Source organism: Python bivittatus, unplaced genomic scaffold, assembly GCF_059951505.1.
Source record: "Python bivittatus isolate LINGU-HERP-01145 unplaced genomic scaffold, Pbiv_v1 ctg000040_np1212, whole genome shotgun sequence".
Classification (NCBI taxonomy): domain Eukaryota; kingdom Metazoa; phylum Chordata; class Lepidosauria; order Squamata; family Pythonidae; genus Python; species Python bivittatus.
In genome coordinates this window covers 1,067,676-1,090,460 of record NW_028277032.1, presented here as the reverse complement: position 1 = coordinate 1,090,460, position 22,785 = coordinate 1,067,676, and the positions used below count along the sequence as shown (strand labels likewise).

General features: G+C 43.2%; 1 protein-coding gene across 4 annotated transcripts in view; it reads right to left on the bottom strand.

The window, feature by feature from the left end:
- NFYC (nuclear transcription factor Y subunit gamma) overlaps nt 1-16,250 on the bottom strand; it is a 53,265-nt gene extending 37,015 nt beyond the window's left edge. The window contains exons 1-2 of one of the 4 annotated variants that reach the window (XM_088153401.1): nt 6,403-6,687; nt 63-177 (exon numbers count right to left, since the gene is read on the bottom strand). The gene's annotated coding sequence lies outside the window, so the exon portion shown is untranslated. Of the gene's footprint in view, nt 1-62; nt 178-6,402; nt 6,688-6,861; nt 7,051-16,077 lie in introns of those variants that run through there. The other 3 variants (XM_088153395.1, XM_088153396.1, XM_025164361.2) reach the window with 3 other exon arrangements.
- Nucleotides 16,251-22,785: the final 6,535 nt, after the last annotated feature.

The window sequence follows — 22,785 nt, the reverse complement described above, 5'->3', positions numbered from 1 at the left end:
GTTTTATGAGGCAGTTGCTAAATGAGAACTACCTGTAATTGAAAGATTATCTAAAACCCTACCTTGCTAAAATAATCAGATGCTTTCCTCCACAAAACTCAGACTTGCCATAATTTCTGGGCAGCAAAGAGGTTCAATTATCTCAGTTCTCATGGTCGCACAGAGAAGTTGGAGAACCTGCTTGGGAAGAAGCCATATTAGGAGCAAGAGCCAGAATAAACTCTGATAGGCACAACCTACTTCTTACCAGATTAATGAAGCAGACCAAGAATGTGGGCACTTATGACAGCTTCTGCAAATCGACTTTGTTCTCAGCACATCTATTTTGAGCGCAGAACCTACATTGCTTTGTTGTGGAGTTTAGCTGAAATAATATCCATTGCTGATGTAAGTTGTCCCTATCAAGCCAGCCACACATGTTTCTGATAAAATATATGATGGGTGAATACCTTCCAGCATTTTACAATGCATGTCAAGAATTATCAATTTTTCCAGTTTTCAGATCAGTATCTGATTTTTTAAATAAATAAATATTGATAAATATATCTGTGGCTCATGAGAAAGTGAAAATATGCTGGCAAAAAGGAGACTAAGTGTTCACAAGCCACATTTTGAATAAGGGTGAATGAGCACAATGGATTTGTGTCACACAAAATTAAACAAAACTTTACACTGCATAACCCATTCCTGCACAAAATTTAATATTAGATTACTACATAACATTTTCCCACTACAAGGCTTTTCAGGGTACAAGTGAACAGAAAAGCTATACACCAGACAGGACCAGCAAGCAACAATGTTCCAGAAGAAAGGTGGTCAGGTGAACGCCAAAGAAGAAATGACCTTTTCTTCATGACCCACCTCAATCACCAGCCATTTGGAAAATGCTTCACTTGCTAGTTTTAAAAAGTAATGTATTAAGAGAGGAGCAAAAGAGACTGGCATTGCTATTTCCATCAATTATTGTACTTGCCTTTAAACCAAGCAGTTCAAGGACATGTTTAAAAATGGTACTTTAAAAGTTAAACATTTACTTAGACTGATTTTGTTAAAGACTTTGCTATATTACATTAGATTTTCCTACTTATCTACAGGTTTTCCTTTGTGAGCAAGGTACTTTCCAAGTGCAGAATCACTTCAGAAAAAGAAGTCAATGCTGCTACTGTACTTCAGAGCCATTATTAAAGGCAGGTTCAAGAGGACAGATGGTTTAACACAAATCACACATGTTGAGATTCTACTGTGAAAGCTCTGGGTATTATCAATTAAACTAATATAATTCTGATACACTGTAAATGTCAGTCTCCAGAAACTGATCCTAGTCCAATCTGCACTTGCTAGCCACGCAACCTTTTGTAACACTAAAAGATGTTTAGTTTTGGAGATGCTAAAAAACTATTAAAAACAGTCACTTTGGGCACTTTAAAATGCAGAAAGGCACAGTATACATTTCTAAAATACATTGACAATGAAGAATGGCCCAACTTCCAAATATGAAACAGGTCGTGAGCCTGTGGCAGAGCATGAATCAGAGAGGTAGTAATCCTCATAATTTCATAACAGGTTTGAGAAAGAATATCATATGAATGGCCCATTATGAAATACTGCCATCCTACCATTTCAGGAAACATGGAAACAAGAATTAGGAGAGTATCCTAATTCTTCCCATTTGCTAAATTGCAATGCCCAGGGATCCTGGGAATGGGAAGGAGGTTTATAAACGTCATTTATTAATGTGTAATCACCAAGACAGTTCACAAGATTGTGACTGAAAAGAAGATGAAGACTATGACTCATATCCATCTTCCCAAATTGACTGCCGTACCAGGGTATCATAATTCTCATTCCAGGAACTGCTTTATGAGGCACCTGCAAAGTGCGATGGAATGTTGCAATGAACTTTGGAACAGGAACAAGTCCAGCAGAATATGTAAAACTTATATGCCCTTTCCCTTCTAGGTTTTCTCACGGACTTCAGTACAAAAGAATTTAGCGGCAAATACAAAACACAGCAAGCTCGTAAAATAAGATCATGACCATATAATGCTATTCTGCCTTTAGCACATTCTTGAGCCAGGGATTTAATTCATACTATTTCCAAGGGTAAAGTTACCATCCTTAAGCACTTGCCTAATGATACAGTTTAACATAAGACACCTTTTAAACCTATGCCGCTCATAGAAGAGACAGTTAACATGCTGCCCTGGGACTATTAGGAAGCCAGTTGTATGCATTTTTGTGACCCATACTTTGACCATCCTTGTTCTCTATCAAGAACCATATGATTCAACATCTTCACTTTTAAGTAATATTCAAAAAGTGGATTGCTTTATGAGAAGCTACAAAACCATACATGGAAGCTTTGAACTAACAGGAACACTTTTCACCCAATATCCCATTTAAAGGCGGCTAATTCTGGGTTCTTCAGGAACTTCAAGGAATATAGGATAGAGTTCATTTTCTGTTTGTGATTTCAGTTTCTGTGAGGGCTGTGGCATCGGGCATGCACCACCCTCAACAAATGTAGATTTTCTCAGCTTTTAAGATCTTGTTAAGCATTATTTGTATTCTGTTATCTGATAAACTATGATCCCTAAAGGTGGAGGAAGGTATGTGTTTTTATTCTATTAATATAAACCAGTTTAGATGTACTGGATAGGTTTAACTTAGCACTAAGCCAAGGTTTGTTTCAATCAGGGTTGACTAGGCTACTATAGAAGGGTTTATACACGTTAAGGCATAAATCATGGTATACAAACCACTATACCTGGATTCACATGTTATGCTAAACTATGGCTTAACAGAATGTACAACACACTGCAGACACACTGCAAGTGTGTGGGGCAAATCTTATTTGAACCACCACAGTTGTTATATATTAACGACTTGACTCTAATTCCTAAATTTGCAAATACTCTTGGCTACTAACTTGCTCAAATAAGAGGATAAGAAAAACTCAAAGCATTGGTAGCTTTGTAGAGTCAGATCCTTATCTCACATATTTTATAGCATGCAGTAGTCTGCTTTCATTTCCAGATCATAAATGTGAGCTAGCCCTTTTAATCGTTCATTTATTTTTCAAATTTGAGTCCCATAATAAGATAGAAAAGCATTTAAGCTACAGGGGGAAAATAACTAAGATTCCACCTAATTACAGTAAAAACCCTGAAGAATAATCATTGGTTTTACACATTGTGCTAAGCCATGGCTTGTTTTACTTATGGTTTGTTGAACAAACTATAAGCAGCTGATTCATATAACACTAAGCTATAAACTGCAATTTACTAACAAAAGTGGTGGCTGAGAATATGTATCATGCTAAGCCAAGACTCAGAAAAAATACAGCTTAACATATATGTGTGAATCCAGTCATATCATGGTTGTGTTCACAGATCATACTAAATCATAACCATGGTTAACAAACCACAGCATCTAAGTTACCATACTGTTAACATACTGGAAAAGGGAACCAAGTGAAAGTAATTCAACAGATACACGATTGTGCTACTGGAAAAGAAACCAAAACTTACAGATTGCTACACAAGCCTATGCAAATCTGTCAACATTCAAGCATGCATGTAAGATCCTAATTGGAGTGCTGAACAGATAAAAAATGAAAGCAAAGATTATAGATTTTATTTGGAAACGTGTAAGCCATAGTTTGGGGCCTGTATGATTAGCATAAATTGTTGTTGGGGTCAGGGTGGAAAAAATACTCAGCAAAATTATACTTGAAAGCCACCTTGTTTGCCATTAGTAACAATATCCATAATAAAATACCTAAAAGCTGCTAATGAAACCAAGCTATTTGACAGAAATTATCATAAATGCCTACAAACAGTATCAGCGAGAATAGGGTAAACCCAATTTTTGAAAACTGGAACAATGGGATGGAAACAACAAGATCTTATAAACTGTGGCTAGATTCAGATATTGCACTAAGGCAAAATGGGTTTGGTTTTGGCTTAGCACATTTTATGAACCCAGGTACTGTGTTGGTAAAGTATAGATTATGCATTAGTGTTTTGTCTGCATATGCAAGTTGATCTTTTAGCTTCCTGACAGACTTGGTGGTTCACCTGTTTGTATGAAGAAAAGACACTACCTTATGAGTGGCAATGTGATTTTATCAATCCTGTCAAATCTGGAACTACCACTTGCAAAACGAGGGGAGGGGAAGAGAGGAGAGGGTTTCTGGGTGTAATCAAGATTATACCAGAAGTAAAATCCAAAAAGAAGCTCAGCCATGTAATACCCACTGAAATAAACTGTCTTTGCACAGTTCCCATTAGTCCAAGATGCACATGGAAAGTTTCAGCTGGCTGTACCCTATATTTTTTATACTATGAACAATAATGTATAACTTTTCCCCCCAAAACTTAAATGGCAAATGGGAGACCTGGACATACCATTAGAGCTCTTACAGTAGTTTATTGAAATATGCTATTAGGAGCACAGCATTTGTTTTTAAGACCACTTCCAGTAAAAGGATATTTCCTGAAAATGCAAAGGAAAAAAGAGGAACTAAAGTGAACAGCAATCAGTCCCACACAAAGCAGAACTGATGGAGGAAAGAAGATGAACCTGCTTTCTGCTCCCTTCAGCAAATCAGGTGGGTGCCAAGGCCGCTCCTGTGCTACTATAATGCGTAGATTCCTGATCATTAACTGAAAGCCGTTATAAAGCTTTACTTGGTAGTCAGTATTTGGTGAAATTTACTCCCAGGAGGCATTCCTTCATTGTGACGGTGCTTAATAATCACAGAATAGATTTTGTATGATTAAACTATGTTCTCACACAAGGAAAAAGAACAGATAACCTACTCTGAACTTTCAAAATGTTGCTTACAAGGCCAGTGAATGAAGGTTATGCATGAGAGAAAGGCATAAATCCAGGACCTGTGTCATTTTTCTGGATTTCTGAGGAGCTAAAAGATTCTAGCCTCTTGAAACCTTTGAGAACAGGATAACAGTAGAGCACGGAAGAAAGAGGGGAAAGGGTAGTTCAAAGCTCTTCATTAAAATGGCTTTAGTTTCAGCTTTTCATGCTATTCATAGCATTGACACTTTCTCAGTGCTACAAATCCACTGTTTCCTCCTTTCAACTCTGATTCCTTTTACCAGCTCCAAACAGCATAAACAAACTTTGTCCTTCAACAGTTAAAACTCAGAGAAGCTATGCTTCAAGGTCACTCTTGCTTGCAAAGGCAGGCCTTGCTTCAGCAACTTTTACTGCAACACTATTCCACTCAGATGAAGGAAAAAAACCCAAAGAACTCAGGTGTAACTCTTTACTTAAGGCAAACAGGTAAGTCCTTTGCTATAAAAGCATTCCAGAGTGCACTTATTCACCTTAATCCATTAAAAGATGAGATATTACAATAGCAGGAACATTCCAGTGACCTTCATCATTAATTTGCAGGGTTTTAAAAAAACAAAAACAAAGAATTTATATACTTATGAACACAGCAAGTTAGAAGAGATGCAAGTCTTCAGGTATCCACCATAAACTCTTCTTCAGCTGTCTGAAGGACAGACTTTTCTTACTTAAAGTAAATAAGGGAGAGAAACAAGGGAACAGCTGAGCTCCTTTCCTCCAACTTTCCGAAACCAACACAATATAGCTACTTCAAAGATCTAAAGACCACCACATTTGGAAACTAGCTTTATGATAGGTAACATATTGTTATGACTCATGCTGCTCAAAAAACATGATTTAAAGAAATAACCCTTCCCCTCCCAGAGCCCCATCAGTCAAGCTACATAATATTGGGATGTGGGTGGAGACAAGGAGGAAAAGGGAATGACAGATGAAACAGATGTCAAAATACTGTTGTTCAAATATCTGGCATTTAATTCAGATGTACAAAGTAATACATCAGTCCAAAGCCTTTGTATTAAAATGCAATATGGCATGGGTCAAGTCAAGGCCACCCATCCTGATTTGACACCTGAATGCCTCCCATACTTGTTGCCGATGTTCTATCTCCTAAAATCAAAAGGGAAGCTGAAGAACTCTCCGCTTACATTTTTGGTTTTTCATAAAAGCTTCAGTGCATTTCAAGAAAGACAAATTACTGGGAAGTGAGTGGGAGAAGAGTTCCAGCTTTTTGACAATGATTTTACACACAAAAAAATTATGCAACTATATACAAATTGCTCTCATTTTTCACAGCTATAAAAAATGGGGGGAGCCGGGGGGGAAGAGAGAAACACACACACAGGGGATAAGCCAAGGACAGCAAGGTAAGAGAGGTGTTCTCTAAGGTTTCCAATGAATGCCAGGGGGCCATTTTCTGAGACAGTTTCAACTTATCTGCACTTTTGGATTTTATGACTACTCCAAAGATTGCTACATTAGGGAAAACAAAAAACAAAACAAAAGCAATACAAAAAAACTTACCAGGGACAGCGTTAATTTTACAGGCAGCTAATTATGCCTCCTCTGACAGAGCTAATTTAGCCATTTCTAGTCCTTCTCCACAAAAGAGAGAGAGAGAGAGAGGGAGAGACGTGGAGGAAGAGGAAACAAAGGCAGCAGGAGATGCAGGCAAAGCTCTCTGGAGTGTCCACTGTGGTACAAAACTGAACAGCTGCCCTCCCAAACTATTCGCCATTTTTCTTTGTCTTTCAGCTGACCCCTGCCTCAGTGCAAAACTCCCAGAGACTCCAATGAGACACGGTGCAGCCTCCTTCCACTTTAACGGTGAAAGACATTCAATCTAGCCTGCTATTTGACACCAAACCTCCCTCGGCCGGCCCCTCATTGGCTAAGCCCCTTTATCGCGGGGGATCCCCGAGCTCGGATTGGCTGCCCCGCCCATCACTAACCTCCTTTGTGCACTTCCTGTTTTAAAGTTACCTTGAGAGGCAGAACAGGGGTCAGACGCGGAGACTTCAAGCCAGGAGCAACTTATGTAAAAGCAGGAGCTGGCGAAGCCCGGGCGCTCGGCGGCCCCCGTAAATCAGGCCGGGGCGCGCGGGCAGGCGGCGGCCGGAGGCCGGGCCAGGCCAGGCCAGGCGGGGTGGGAGGGGACGGCCGAGAGAGACGGCCCCGACTGGCGTGGCTGACCTGGGAGTTTCGGGGTTGTTTAAAGCGTGACCCAGGCTCCATTTTTGGAGGAGGGTTCAGGAGCGCCGCGATTGGTTCCGCGCGCTGTCCGTGAAAAGGCGGCTTCGCTTGATAAGCGGTGACCTGCAGCGCTACGGCTTTCGTCGTGAGGAAGGGAGCGAGCGAGCGAGCGAGCGAGGCGGGACGGCAGCCTTACAGTCCTGAGGGCTGATTGTCAGAGCCTCGTTTCCCCGTCACGAATACCGGGAACTGGAATTCGGGCGGGGGGCTGCAAACGCTCGGCCTCCCTCCTCCCCTGCTTTAGAGCGGCCCTCTGGTGAACTCGGGCGCCCCTGCGCACCAAGCCTTCGCCGCTCCGCTTCCTGCAGCGGCGGTAGCACCCGGTGGTGGAAACCCAGCCGGTTCCCGGCAAAGCCCTCTCGTGCCCAAGCGCAGTTTTTTTTTTTTTTTTTTATAATCTGCGCTCAGTCATTGCTGACCCTGCAGTGACTGCTTGGACGAGTCCTTGCAGTTTTCAAGGCAACTGTTTTTCGGAAGTGGTTTGCCAGAGCCTCCTTCCTAGGGCACAGCCCAGCTGGCGAGCGCAGGAGGCGGGTTTCCGTTGCTTCGCGCCCTTTTCGGGCGCGCACGGTTTTTCGCGCTTACTGGCAACTGCTCCCAATTCCTTTTTTGCAAGGCGCCGCCAGCATTTTTCCTCCCACCGGAGTGAGAGTCCCCATTTATCTACTCACGTGAGTTTTCGAACTGTTGGGTTGACAGGAACTGGGGAGGAAACAGGAGCTCACCCTGCTAACGAGAAGGCTGGACTCGAACCGCTGAAGCGTTGACCATTTCTGGCCAGCAACTTTCAGCGTCATTAAGCCGCTGCGACTGCAAGCAGGACAGGTAGCACGGCTAAGCTATAACCAGGGAAGAGGGAAAGTGGCAGGACCGGTGGAGAGAAACGGAAGGATGGCCGAGAGGCGCAGCAGAGAAGCCTTCAGAGGAGAGCGCTGGCAGAGTCCCCAGGGGTAGCCTTAAGGCCGCGCTCATCTTGAAGCTTTTCCCAACGATCTTGAGGGCTTGAAACTTAGGCTTACGTTAAGGATTTTAAACGTCTGGCCAAATGCAAGGTTCCTTGCTTGGGCACTAGACTCAGAATTGCAAAGTACTCAAACCTGTTCAGAATATAAACAAAAGCCGTACATACATTTTATACACAAAAGGCCCTGAGGTTACAGTATTTTAGGTAGGATCCTCTAGGCTCTAATTGAAAAACAAGATTGGGAGAAAAGAAACTTAGCATACCTCAGAAAAGTCAGGTGATTTATATTAACCTCCTTTGCTTTAAAATTATATTTTTTTTCAAAAAATAGGTTAATATAAATACTATCCTGAATAATATGATATTAGTGGTACAGTCTCTAAATTAACTTCTCTAACCTTCCAGCTCCAGAAGTGTTGGACTACATCTCCCAGTATCCCCTAGTGAACAAAGGTTTGGGGAGGCTGTTCTAAAGTAAATCACTGTCTACCAGATTCCCCTTAAAAAAGGAAGTTCTAAGTTAGTGAAGAACCAATTTAAAAAATTATAAATATGTAAAATTATACTCCCTAATTTATCAGGCTGAGAAAAAAACCTGTTCTAGTTTGCCCAGTAATTATGAAATCGTATCTCTTAGACCATGACATGCCTATCATATTTCTCTTTTGTTTATAAATTCATGTTTTGAGAAAGGGACTGACACAAGGCAGAAGCTAAAAAGAAATCAGAAAAAAAAAAAGTTTCCTATTCCTGTGTTGCATATTTAAACCTGTTTTGCCTCGCTACTGGTCGGAAGATCCCAATGTAAATATTTTAAAGACATATAATGTAAAGAAAATGCATAGAATATGCAATGCAAAAAAGAACTGGTTTTCAGAATAGAATTTTAAAATAGCTTTTTACCATTTTCTGATTTATACCACTTCAATTTAAATTATTTAAATGTCATAATGTTCCTGTCAGTTGGAAACTAAGTTGTGCAGATCAAACTGTAGTCCAGAACCATAATTTTAAAATGGCATTATGCAGTTCCCCAAAATATTTTGGAAGTCAGCTAAATCACAACTAAACCTAAGTAGAAGATTGAAAAGGCATTTTGTAATGTTCATAGTAAGGACAGCAAACAAATATGCCATCTTAATCTTTTCTTCAATCAGTTTATACAAACAAAACCAGTTTTGTCCAACACTAAAGTTTCCAAATTGTTTTAATAGACAAACTCAACTTGGAATATAAAATGGAAAAGTGCCATAACAAGAAAAGGAGAGGCAGTCCAAGATGTACATCAGGAGAACAAAACTACCTTCCTGCATATCAGTCACAAAAAGTCACCAGTATGCAGAGAATCCCAGGCTTCAAGGAAGGAGCAGAAATGTGGATACTATACACAGGAGGAAAACAGTTCACCAAAAAAAAGGGGGGGGGGTGAATACCCTACCTTTGTATTTGTGTGAATAATTGGGGGCAGGGGGAACATTGACTAATTCTTTATTTCAGTGTTACCAGTTCAAACCTGGTAACTTTAAGTGTGGACTTCAATTCCCAGAATTCCCCAGCCAGCATGGGAGTTGAAGTCCACACATCTTAAAGTTGCTCCAGAGTGTTCCCATCCAGTCCAAACAACCCTTCCAAATAAATAGCTGAAGAGACCCTTTTGACATACCATCAGTGGCCACATTTGTATAAGAGTTTTTCTGAAACGCAATTGTTTCCAAGTCAGGAGAAAGGCCATTTTTATCCTACCCTTGGATCAAAAGTTTATTGTTGGAATAAACAATACAATGACACAATACAAACACAACTAAGCATGTTGCCAGATCTGGAAGAGGTCTGGAAAATTCAAGACTTTCTCCAGCACTCCATAGTAACATCAACCTGACTTGGCCCACTCTGTGTGTGTGTGTGTGTGTGTGTGATTTTTCTTTAATTATTAAAAAAAGGGAAGTGACAGCATGCCAGCTATTGCAAAGAAGGCTGGGTGGTGTTAAATAGCCCTGACAGTAGCCATGAGCTACTTCAATCATCTAGCACCAGAAGATAAGCCACCTGCCCATGGTTCATGCCAAACTAAGCTATGCATATTGTTCAGATATGTTCCTTGTTGTCTTGATGTTCAACAGAATCCCCATTTTCCCAGCCAAACTGGCCTACCTGATCTCCAGCTTATTATCTACTGCCACTTGCTTGTGCCAGAATCAGCACTTAGCTGTAGCCTTTGTCCTGACATATCCTTCCTCTTGAAATTCCTCAAGCTTTTAAAACGAGCTTTGTATCTCCTGCTTTTAAAGTCCTAAGAGATAATAAGAGATCAATAGTTTATATTCTGTGTAAATAGCATTTTAAGTTCTCCAATAGCAGAGTGAAAAGGAAGTTGAAACGAGCTAGACATATAACAGCCAAACATTTGGACGGTAATATAAATAATAATATAATAAACTGTCCAATTCAGCAATTATCCTCAGTGAACAATGGAATAAGTGAAGACACACTGAACAATTGCTTAGCTAATAGCTATTTTTAAGTGGACTGGATTTTTAAAGATTTGTAAGAATTATTGACATAAAACACTAGCATTAACAGGAAAATCCTTTTGAAAAAGAAGTATATTACTGTACCAGATCACAGTAGCTTGTTCAGATAACCATGGTGCTGACTACTCTACATAACTATAGCGTTTACATGTATTTAAAACTCATAATACTCTGCAAGACTGTACACTGATAATGGTCATAGGGAAAGCAGAATGAACTTTGAAAGTGGTATGACCAGGCCAAGGTACAGTTTAAAGTTATGGACAAAACTTTGATATTGCTGTGGTTCTGGACCATAGTATAAAAATAAAGCTCTCCATGTACTGGACACATACAAGCCCCAACAAAATGCTGCAGTGACTGCCTGGAGACACTACTAACTTCAGGAACATCCACAGCTATCCAGATAAACTGTTCTGCTTTGATACAAAATAAAATACAGATATCAAGCAAACAATTTGGCCTACAGCCAAGATATAACCTTACCTCTAAAGAAGGAGGAGGGAGAACTGGAACAGTTCAGGAGAAATGCTTATGGAAAGAGTGGTAGGAATGTAATGAAGGGGGGGGGGGGAAACCAAAAGGAAGGAATCTGCTAGGAGATGACACACACTCACATGAACATAAAAGAAAGAGAAAGCTGAGAAGAGGTGAAGAAAAAGGCTTTTGAATTCGGATGCAATCCAATGTATGCATACTTGGAAATGAATCTCATATAGGTTTAATTGTAAGTAGTATACAACTCTGTTAATAAGAAGAGAAGGCAAAACTTAGTTATGAAGGGGGAAAACTCCACACAGGATATGACAATCTTTTGAGCCAGCACCACTTCATCATCTCTTTTTTTTTTAATAAACTTTATACATATATCTGTTGTAAAAGAAAGTTGGAAGTCATTTTTCTTTTGTATTTTTCTTTCTGCACTTTTGATCTCGTTTTTTCATTCTTTACCTTTCTCTCTTTTCTACTCTCTTAATTATTAGGTCTTGTTAGTTTTTATCTCTTTATTCTAAAAATCTAATAGTTATTTTAAAAAAAACACTTCATTTCTTGAAGCCTGTATCCACTCTGGGGAAGGGTGACTTCCAGTATCACTAGAAAGTTTCATTATGTTTGGCATTATTTGGGTTATAAGACTTATTAAGACATAATTACAAGAGCTGGAATGGTGTAAAGGTTGAGGTGTTGGGACTAGGACGGGGCGATCTAGTCTAGTCCACTCTCAGTACAGCAGTCTATAAGGTGACTTTGGGCCAATTACTCTCTGTTGACACAACCAACCTACAGGGTTGTTGTGTGGAAAAACGGAAGAACAACTGCTATGCTGACCACCCCGGATGAAAGGCAGGATATAAATCCAGCAAATAAATAAATACCAGGACTAGACAAGCATGCTGATACATGATGCTGTTCCATTGTTCCCACCTGATTCCTGCTAGTGGAAGTGGCTAAACAAACCAGGAAAATATTAACACTGGTTAATCATTAGTTTAAAAATATAATCCCATTTTAATAAGCCAGAATCATAACTCCAGAGTTGATTCTTGGCTTACGATGCTGGATTTTTAGGAGAGCAAGCCAGGGATCCAGCATGTGTCACACTAAACAAAGTACAGATGAAGGCTTCCAACAATATTTAGCCAGGAAACAAATGAGAGCAGTCAAACTGTATTTGTTCATTCCTGGTATGCCAGAATTTTGAACTGTAGCCTACTGTGACATGTGATCCTGATCCAAGATTTACTGAAACGCATCCACTAAAAATCTAACTGAACAACTTATTGAATCCTCTTCTACAGGAGCACTGCCTTTAGACAACTAATAGAGATCCATGGTAAGGAGAGACCAAACTTACCAATGATTGTGCTAAGGAAAACTAGAAAGTCTTGTGGAAAAGTAAGACATGGGGGCAGCTGAATAAATCCCTATGATGAAAAAAGAAACCTTCCCAATGATAATTTGAACTCTTCAGAAGGTCTTGTAGCAACAAAAAAACCCTCCAAAACAGGAAGCAATGGAGGTTGTATTCGTTTGTCCACTACCAAAAGAAGAGAGGGAATGCCTAAGAGAAGGATGACAGAGGAAGAATTATTGATGGAAACTGTCTCAACAACTTAACTACAAGGGAAAAACATGCCTTGAAAGAAATGTTATCAACAAACAGATTCAAACGTAACTATGATTTCTATGCAACTTTTAAAAGAAGCATTAACTTAGCAAACAGTGAAACCTATAATAAAGCTTTATTTCTCTTTATGTTTTTCTCTCACATAGTGAATATTTGCTTTGTAGGCGGAAAGCCATGTCAGTCTATGATAGCCAAAATTAAGGAAATATCTGGTAGCACCTTTTGAGGCAAACAGTTTTATTTTTATTACTTGCACTGCCAGCAGTAATGGGCGCCTCTTGGTGTGCCCATGTGTCACCATTGTTATGCAAGTTGCATTAGCTGCCAGTTGGCTTCCGAGTGCAATTCAAGGTGCTGGTTATTACCTATAAAGCCCTGTATGGCAAAGGCCTGGATATCTGAGAGACCACTTATCTCCAACTGTTTCTGCTTGCCTGGTACATTCCAGCAGAGTGGGTGTGCTCCTGGTCCCCTCCGTTAAACATTGCCATCTTGTGGGACCTAGGAAGTATGCTTTCTGTTGTGACCCCCACCTTCTGGAACAGCATCCCCCCAGAGATAAGGATGGCAACCTCACTCCTGGAAAGCTTTGGAAACCTGGCTTTGGTCCCAGGCCTGGGGTTGATGTTTATTATTTGTTCAAGGGCCCCTGTTTTTGTTGCCTATTAGTTTGTTGTTTTTGCTGCCCATTAGATTATTTTTGTCTGGGCTGTCTGTGTGATTCAATGTTTTTAGCTGCTTTTATGTTTTTCCTAGTTTTGTAGGATGTCCAGAGTCTGCTGGAGTTGGGTGGCCACTAAAATTTAAATAAGCAAGCAAGCATAAGTTTTTTCTTTTCATTAGATGCATCTACATAACTGTCCTGTCTTCCCTTCCCATCTCCCCTCCTCTCCCCCTGCCTCACCCCAATGTAATTAAATCCCACATCCATCAAGCCATGCTATGCATCTGATGAGGTGAAGGATGGGAGGCTGTCACTCTCCAAGACAAATAGATCCAGAAGAATTTTGGAATACTTTGAAAGGTTCCTGACCAACTAAACTGTGTGCATTATCACTTCTAAGCATCATTTTCTTAGGCACAGAACAGAAGCTCTTGACTTTCTGAGCAGCTTAGAGGTATGAAATGCTTGGACTGATGACTAGGATAACAGAGAGAAAAACAAAGCAAATATGTTAGAGCCCATTTCAGGGTCTACTCAATAGCTGCCTGGTCAGCAAAGATACTGCTCTTCTCTGCCTCTACTGCATCAGCACAGAGTTATTAGATGTGGATTATGCATTCAATCAACATGGAGGTTTGGTTTTGAAAAAAGAAACTGAGAATTGGGTGAGGCACAGTGGGTCCTATAGTTTCTGTCACATTTCTTTCTTATTGATTCAATATATCCCTTCCTGGGATATATGGAAATGAGTGGCCTGCCAGAACTTGTTCAGCTGTAACTCCCTTCTTTTATTATTGGCCATGCTAAGACTGAAGGAAGTTAAGAGATCAGAACATTACCTGTTTTAGGACATCAGTTCAAAATGGGCCTTGATAGATACATAAAATATATATTTAGATATGTTTAGAAGCTAGAACCAAGCTAAAATGTAACATCTGCAAAGCTATCTGACACACACTTAAGGTCATATATGAAGCAAATACAAAGATGTCCAATTTGCTTCTGAGTCCAATTCAAAGTGCTCATTTTGTCTGTTAAAGCCTTTTATTTTTAGATTCACACCCCACCTTTATTTTGTACAACTCAAGACAGCTAACATAATGCTTCTGTCTCCTATTTTCCCCACAACAACAACACTGTGAAGTAGGTTGGGCTCAGAGGGTATGACTGGCTCAAAGTCACTCCTCTGGCTTTCCTGCCTAAGGGACAACTAGAACTCATGTTCTCCTGGTTTCTAGCCCAGCACCTTAGCAACTACACTAAACTGGCTCTCTCCTTCATGACTTGGCTCTTCCTATGATCTACATGTTCAACGGTGATCCACTAAGAAAAGTTGGACTGGTTGTTACAAGAAACAGAGTTTTCTGGACATTGTATCCTACTTAAAATGGACAAGCAACAAATCCAACAATAGGAAGCAGCTTCCCGTTAGGAAGCAGGCTTGGAAATTGTTTAAATGACACTTTTCTACCAACAAAGAATGACAAATACTTGCAATTTAGAAAGTTAATAATAATTTGAAGAAGCAACAGCTATGAGACAACAATGGAAGCCAACAGATAATGATCAATACATAATCAAGGCAAACTGCTCAGAAACAATCAATCTCGACAAACTCACATCACAATGAACTCAGTGGAAAAGGACAAACTTTGTCTGGGGCTTCAAAGGTAGTTTTAATTCCCTCGAGAAGCAATTCTTTAATTCATGCTTCTACTGCCAGTTACAACTGGCATCGTTCCCAATCAATTCCTGAAATAATCATTGCTTTTCCAACAGAAAAACGTGATATAAACCATTTCAATAACTATCAGAATGTAACCAGACACTGGGGCGATGAAGCGCAGAGAAGGCTTAAATAGCTTGTTTTGCATTGTATATATCCGCTTTTTAATCCCAACTACAGCAATGGGAAGTAGGAGAAACTGAGAGCCAGCAATGACCCCGAGCTGATCTAGGACGTGTACAGCCAGTAGGAGTTTTGACCCACAACACCAGTTCCTCCTGAGAGTCATGCAATTCCAAGAGGTGAAACCACACTTTGCCTTCCTCTTAAGAGGACACACGTCCTGGTTTGCACAAGCTTACCATGATTAAATGAACCATGGTTTACTGAATTAACCTAATCGCTAAGGCTCATAAAATACTCTGAACCCGCAGGGATGTGCTCAAACAATAAGCTGGCTTGCGGCTCAGAGCAACGTCGGAGCCCGGCCAGAATCCTGCCCCTTTCCAAGTTGCTTGGAACCCTAACTTCGAGCAATTCAGGGTCCTTCCGCTTAGCTTAAGCCCCGCCCCCACCAGAGCCCTGCCGGCCTCTCTGCTCCCCTCTATGGAAATTTACCCATGGTTCCAAGCCCCGCCCCTTCCGATGTGCGCCCCGGGGCCTCCGAGAAGGGTAGAGGGGCGGGAAAAAACGCTCTTTCCGTTGCACGCTGTTTCCTCCACGGTCCGCACGCAATCTTTACCCAATAGCCTAGCGACAGTTCCGCCCATTCGTCTCCCCCGCCGGCGGCCAATCAGGAACGTCAGCGGGGGGCCGCTCCAACCAATCAGAAGGACGGGCAGGGTGAATGGCGGCGACGGGAGAAGGGGGAAGGGAAAGAGAAGTCCAACCGCCACTCCACCGCGGAGCTTCCTTCGCCCTTCTTTAACTCACCGGCCTGATCCGAGTCCGTGGCTCCCGTTGCGCTTCGGCTGCAGCGGAGAGTGTCAGTGCTTTAGGCGCAGCTCGGGCGCTTCCCACCGAAACGAGCGGGAGGGGGCGGGGATGTGAGGGAACGGAGCGAGCGCGAAGTGGCGGTGAAACAAGATGGCGGCGGGGCCGAGACTGAGGAGAACGGCAAGCCCCGCCCCCTTCCCTCTGTTCGCGACCTTCCCCTGGTACGCAGGCGCGAGGCTCGAAGCGCGTTTGCCTCCCCCTCCATTCCCTCGGAAGCGTGTGTTCCCGCGAGAATTCACAAAAGGGCGAGACTTTTTTTTCCCTGCCGCGGCGGGAGAGCGTTGCTTGCCCTGCAGGGTTCTGGGAAGTGTAGTTTGGGCTGAGCTTGGTCCACGACCGCCCCAGCGAAGCGAGCATCCGCGGAGGCCCCAGCTGAGTTGACCCGAGGAGGCGGCCGCGGAGGCTCCCCCGAGCAGCAGCGCGGCCCGGCCCGGCGCGCCTTCGCCGCGGGGGTGGGAGGGCGGCTGAGCCAAGGGGCAGGGCGCCCAGCGCGTTCCCTGCGGCGCGGCCAGGGCCGGGCTTCCAGCCTCGGGCAGAGGAGAACTCTCGGGCGCGCTCGCAAGGAGAGCGGCCGCGCATCCCGCGCCGAGGGGCCTCGCCCTTCGCTGAGCTGCGGCCGCTGGAGCTGACCTGCCCCGAGTCCGGCGGCGCTCGAGGGGCCGGAGCGCCCTCGGCTCCCATCTTCGCCCTGCGGACTGTTGCAGCCGCGCCGGGGCGGCAAGGAAGGGCAGCGCGCAGGCCGGGCAGTCGGGCGCCCTGCGGAGGCTCCGCCCGGCTGGCAGCAGCGCGGCCGCGACGGGGGCCGGGGAGCGGGCGCGCCCCGTGTCTGGAGGGGCCGCTGGTGCCCGCACTGCGCGGGGGCATTCGCCGTGGGCCTCCCTGGCAGGGGCTGCCGGTGCCTCGTCCCGACCTCCGGCACGAAGGGCGCTCTGCACGTTCTCGGGTGACGGGGATCTCCTGACCAAACCTGGAATAAAACGATGCGTCGCACAATGTGCGCAAATGACGTTGAAGGAACTGCAGGGGCTGCGCCGACACGAAGTCAAAACACACAATTACCTTACACGATGCCTAGTGAACACACTAAGCCATCGCGGCTGTGTTCACACGGCGTGTTTAGCGTGGTTGCTGACTCTCATTTGGGGTTATCGTCCGGACTAACCCAACAGACCAAGTTTAGACAATAGAAGCAGCTAACCCAAGCATGTGGTGTGAATGCATCACTTGACTAAGGACCGCCGACATGGTTTGTTTGCTCCGGCTTATTTTATTTACGTGACATTTGATATGCCATCTACTTCACGAGGCTCAAGGCCATTTGCAATAACGCGTACAATTAATAAGTGCAAATTGAGATAATTTCCCAAATTAAAAACCTGCTTGAAAGCAATCATGTTACTGTTTGCGCCCAAACCCTCTGCAGAATAAGATGGTCTTACGTGTCTTCTTAAAGGCCAGGAGGTCAGGGGCACCATTTACCTCAGAAGCATATAGGAGGCCACAGAGGAGTGTCCTCAGCCCACCTCACAAGTGGCGAAGTCCCTCAGCATGCCATTCCTTCACACATATATAATTTTTATTAAAGCTTTTAAACAAGAAAATAAAAACTAACAGAAACTAATATAAAGTAAGGAGGAAAAAGGAAAGAAAAAGGAAAAAGTGCAAGAAAAAAAAAGTTGAGGAAAGATAGAAAAGAAAGGGAAAAAGATACAAAGAAGTGGCTGCTACCATCAGTTTGCAGATGGATCGCTGTATTTTGGACCAATTGTAATTTCTAAGCGGTCCTCAAAGACCGTCCCATGTACAGCCTGTTGCAGTAATCTAGCTGCAAGGAAATGAGGGCGTGAGTCACGGTCGTCGGGGTGTCTGGTCCCAAAAGGCCAGCAACTGGCACATCAGCCAAAGCTGGGTTAAGGACGTTCTGCTGCTCTAGCAAGAGCTAGAAGTCCAAGAGGACCCCCAAACAGCAGCTTTGCTCCTTCCGGAGGAGAATGACCCTATTCAAAGTCAGTGTTGGAGCTGGAAGTGAGCAGATCCATTACCAACAAATACCAGTTCCTACTTGCAAGATTGCGGTTTAGTGTTGTTATATAATCACAGCCTAAAATTGTTTTTTCCTTTCCTTCCCCTTTCAGGGAACCAAAATTGTTCCTTAAAACTTTTTCATTGCTTTTACACAAAAAGACAAAATATTAGAATTGGCTTCAGCATAACCCCGATGCCCTATTTGGACCACTTTAGACAGACTTAATGCAAATTACCTTGTTTTTCAGATTCCTACTGACTACATGGACACATCCATGTAGCTTTCTTGGTCAAGCTGCACAGTGTCAGACCTGATTAGTCTTTTGATGGGGGACCACTAAGAAATTTCGGACCTGTAGGCTAGACTGAAAAGTCAACCCTTCTCCCCTCACCTACAACTTATCCCAGAAGAAGAAATTGGGAAACTACCCTTGTATTGTTGCCAAGAGAACTATATGGAAGTATCCATATATTTACAAGCCAAGCTCAACCTGAGTTTAACTTTTAATGAAGATAATACCATCATGGGGCTTTTGGAAGCTTGGTTTGTCTTGAGTGTAGGTTACTAAATCACAATGGGCTGAGTTCATATAGCATGCTAAATAAAAAGCAAACAATCTTGATAAATTCATACTTTGTACCAAATCATCATGCAGCTTGCATGGTTTTGGCTCAGTGTGTTCCGTGAACCCAACCACTGAGGTTTATTAACTACTATATAATTTATGGCTTACACATGAACCTGTTGAACAAACTAGAGTTATAACCAGTTAATCCTGGCTTAGCAATCTTCTTATTGCTATTGTTTTGTCAGAAATACATACACCATGCAGGATATCGAATAATGTCAAGAAGCATTTACTTCCGAATGTCTGGAAAAAGTAGGAAAGATAGCCGTTCAATGGTGAGAAAGAGGATAAAACAGTAGAACTCCCTTGCTCTATCATTCTTGTTGTTTCCCTTACATGCTGGAATAGGTCAATGGGATGGCCTTCATGCACATTATCCCCAGGGAATTAGTTTTACCCTTAAATAGACCAGTCATACGCAGGACTAAACTAGTTCCACCCGTGTTGTGGAAATACCTAACCCCAGTCACTGACCTGTTTTCCATATCTCGTTCTCTAAGTCAAGAAGGAGTGGCTGAAAAAGGAAGCCAGTCCATTACGGCATTCACGGCCATGCCCTGGGAGCTCAGAACAGGCCTCCCAAATGGACGGACCGCATTGACCAAGCCATGCCTGCTGTTGCCTGCTTGGCCAATGAGGAAGGGCTGGTGATGTCATAAAGTCTTGCCAGAACTCTTCTGCTACCAATTACGTGGAATGCTAGGCACTTCCGGGAGAAAGTGGGCAGAGACTCTTTTCCCAAAAGAATATTCTTAACCCCATTAGCGTGACAATGTGCTGTGAGAACTGCTGGAAAGGTTTGCCTGGGTTAGTGACTCACTGGGTGAAGTGTGCTTTGGAAATAGGGCCACTATCTTTACGTATCAGATGCCGGGGATAGCAATAGAGGAAGGTTATTGCACCCTATGCTGTTGATGATATTTTCCAGAAGCAATTGAAAGCCGACAGATCAGAAAAAACATCATTTTTTTTCTAGCAAGGCAACACCTTGACTCTCTTTCCACAACATGTTTAACTGGGCCAATGAGAGATTAAATGCGGGTATACCAAAAGGGTTAATCGATCCAACTGACTAAATTTGGCAAGATTAAATTCAACCCTGAACAAACCCAGTCATATACAGGATTAAAATAACTCCACTCAGCTAGTCATTTGTGTCCTGGGAACACCTAAACTCAGTTGACCCTGTTTTTATACCTAATCTGCCAAGAAAAAGAGCTGATCAACATTTTGAAAAGCAGCAGCATTGACTCACCACCACTTCAGGCCTCCCTGAGGATCCTCGGTTGCAAGAAAACTGCCCTGCTTTGTGCTTGGTTTCTGCAAGCACTTATACACAGCAAAGATTCCAAATAGGAAAGAAACTGTAGGGATGGCATCTTGTGACTAAGCTACTGAAAATCCAAAGATAAACAAAGAATACTCCAAAAGACATTCTGCCCTGGCTTCCCAAGAATGGCAGCTTTTGGCACTGCACCTCTGGAAATTCTGCCAGCTGCTTCCAGGATCCTCTGGGAAGATTAATCCATTCCATAATAACTGTAACCATGCTCCCAAGGGGACCAGTTGGGTGAACCTGTGGGGATAACCAGTCACCTTGCCATCTATTCCCTTCAAGAATGATTGATTAAGTGCTTCAAGTTGGTGTTCTCTTAGTAACCAATAAATAGACTTTCTCCTGGGCTCAGCCTGGCTTTTGAAGTATCTCATTCACTTCTGTTATAATTAAGCCCACCCACTTTGCTGCTGGTCATCCTCTTTTCTTTTCTTCTACATTTCCCACATTACGGACTTCTCAAGGGAGCTAGATCTTCGCCTACTGTGCCCAAAGTATGATCATTTGTGCGTTGAGTTAAAACTGGTTTGGCTTTTTCTGCGATCTATTTGTTTAACTGGCTGTCCTTCGTATTCTTGAGGATCTCCTCCAACATCAACGTTCAAAAGCGTCAGTACTCTTTTTGTCCAGCTTCTTCAGAGTTCAACTTCGCTTCCATAGACTTTCACTGGGAAAAACACTCTGCATGATTCTAATCTTTGCAGGCATAGGCATGTCATGACTTCTGAATACCTTTTCCAGGCCCTTCATTGCCACCCTACCATGTGCTGGTCTGTATTGCATTTCTTGAGTGCTGGTTCCTTTCCTGTTGATAGCCGATCTTAAAAGCCAGAAGCTATTTCAGTCCAACAACACCAAAAATATCACCATAAACGCCCCTCCCTACTGGAGAAGCATGTAGCAGTCTGATCTAGTCCAGAGAAAGCAACCCCACAGACCCAAGCAGCCCTCCCAGCCTGCCCCCCTCCTGCATCTGGGTCAGAACACCAGGAACCTCTGGATGCTGCAGAACACCAGCATTCTTTACCTGTTCCTGCAGACTCCCAACCGTAGGCCACAGAAAGAATCCACACAACCTCTTTCCACACACAGGAATCCAGGTCTCCCTGCTCTCTGTGACACAGACAAAATGAGGGAAGATCTAGAGCAGCATGGAGACTGTGTCATCAAAATCCCAAGGAGCAGAGCCTTACCAAAAATCCATGAAAAAAGTGGCTATTGTTCATTGCCCCCACTGTGTACAGACAGTGAAAACAAGCTGTTCAAGGTGTTCACTACACACACACACAAATACACACACGGGGAGGTACGGAGAGATGACGTTCTGGGATACACAGTTGGCTGTAGAAATCCAAAATTGATGGCAGGACAAGCTCCACCAGCTAAGGAGACAGGTGGACCTGCATTTTGAGGCAGAATTGGGCCTGGAAAAGTGGGTAGGGGAGTCTGGGAAAGACGGGGTTCACATCTTTTAACATCCATGACCCGAGATCTGTCCCTAGGTACCATCCAGGTTCCATTCTTTGGCTGAAGAAGAGAATATGGAAAATGGGATGAGGTCTTCTGCTGGAATTGACATCCCCAGGAGTGTGATTGCCCTGGATCCTGTTGATGTTGGCAAAAGAGGAGAAGAAAAACCATTCAAAAGCATCCAAAAGTCTGCATAGTTACAATTCAGGCAAAAGAATGATGAGCAAAGTATTGAGAGCTGTCACAAAGGAACAAGCCTTGTGAGATCCTCCTAGAATTAGAGGGCGGGGAAATCTGAAGGTGTGATAGGGGATTCATGTTGACAGTTTGGTGCATATCCACAACACCCATGCCCTTCCCAGCGCTGAAGAACATTGAAGCACATTTATGGCTTTTTCTGTGTCCGTTGGCCATAAAGTAATACTGGACTTAATGGGCTCATGCCCCCTTCCTATCCTCCTTCTCTTCTTTCCCCTTGTGGCAGGTTGAAGACCTTGGCCGAAGGAAAGTGGCTGGGTCTGTGCCAAGGTCAAGGGATTTTTTTTTTTAAGGAAGGCAGATGACTCAGTCCAAAACCACAAGCGTGTGAGCAAAAAAGGGATATTGCTGGAAGATACCTATTCAGTGACACATATAGGTCCTGGATATAGGATATAAAAAGAAAGAGGAAAAGTAGAGAAAGGGGGGTTTAGTATTGCAGATACTGCAGGACCTGCTGCTGGAGAAGATGTCACCTGGGAAATGTGAAGTGGAGCTTGCAAGTCCAGAGATTCCAGCCCTGGGACAAGGAGGGCAAAGGGGGAGAAAATTCTGGAGTGGCTTGTGAGTGCGTGGAGAGACCAGGAGAGCGGACTGCGTCGTGCTTCAGGAGTTCCAGATCCTGGTCAGTGGAACTGCAGGAGTTCCAAGCTTTGTCTGGCAGCGAGGCAGCCAGGAGAACCCACAGGCACTCCCTCATCAGCCGTGGAGATCAGGAGGAAGGAAAGAAGGAAGCCAAATAGGAGCACAAGCGAAAGCGAGAGTGGAGAGGCTGAGAACTAAGGAGAAGATAGATAGATAGATAGATAGATGGATGGATGGATGGATGGATGGATGGATGGATGGATGGTAGGTAGGTAGGTAGGTAGGTAGGTAGGTACTGTACATATAAGGCTTTGTACCAAGAGAAAAGAAAGAGAAGGCTTT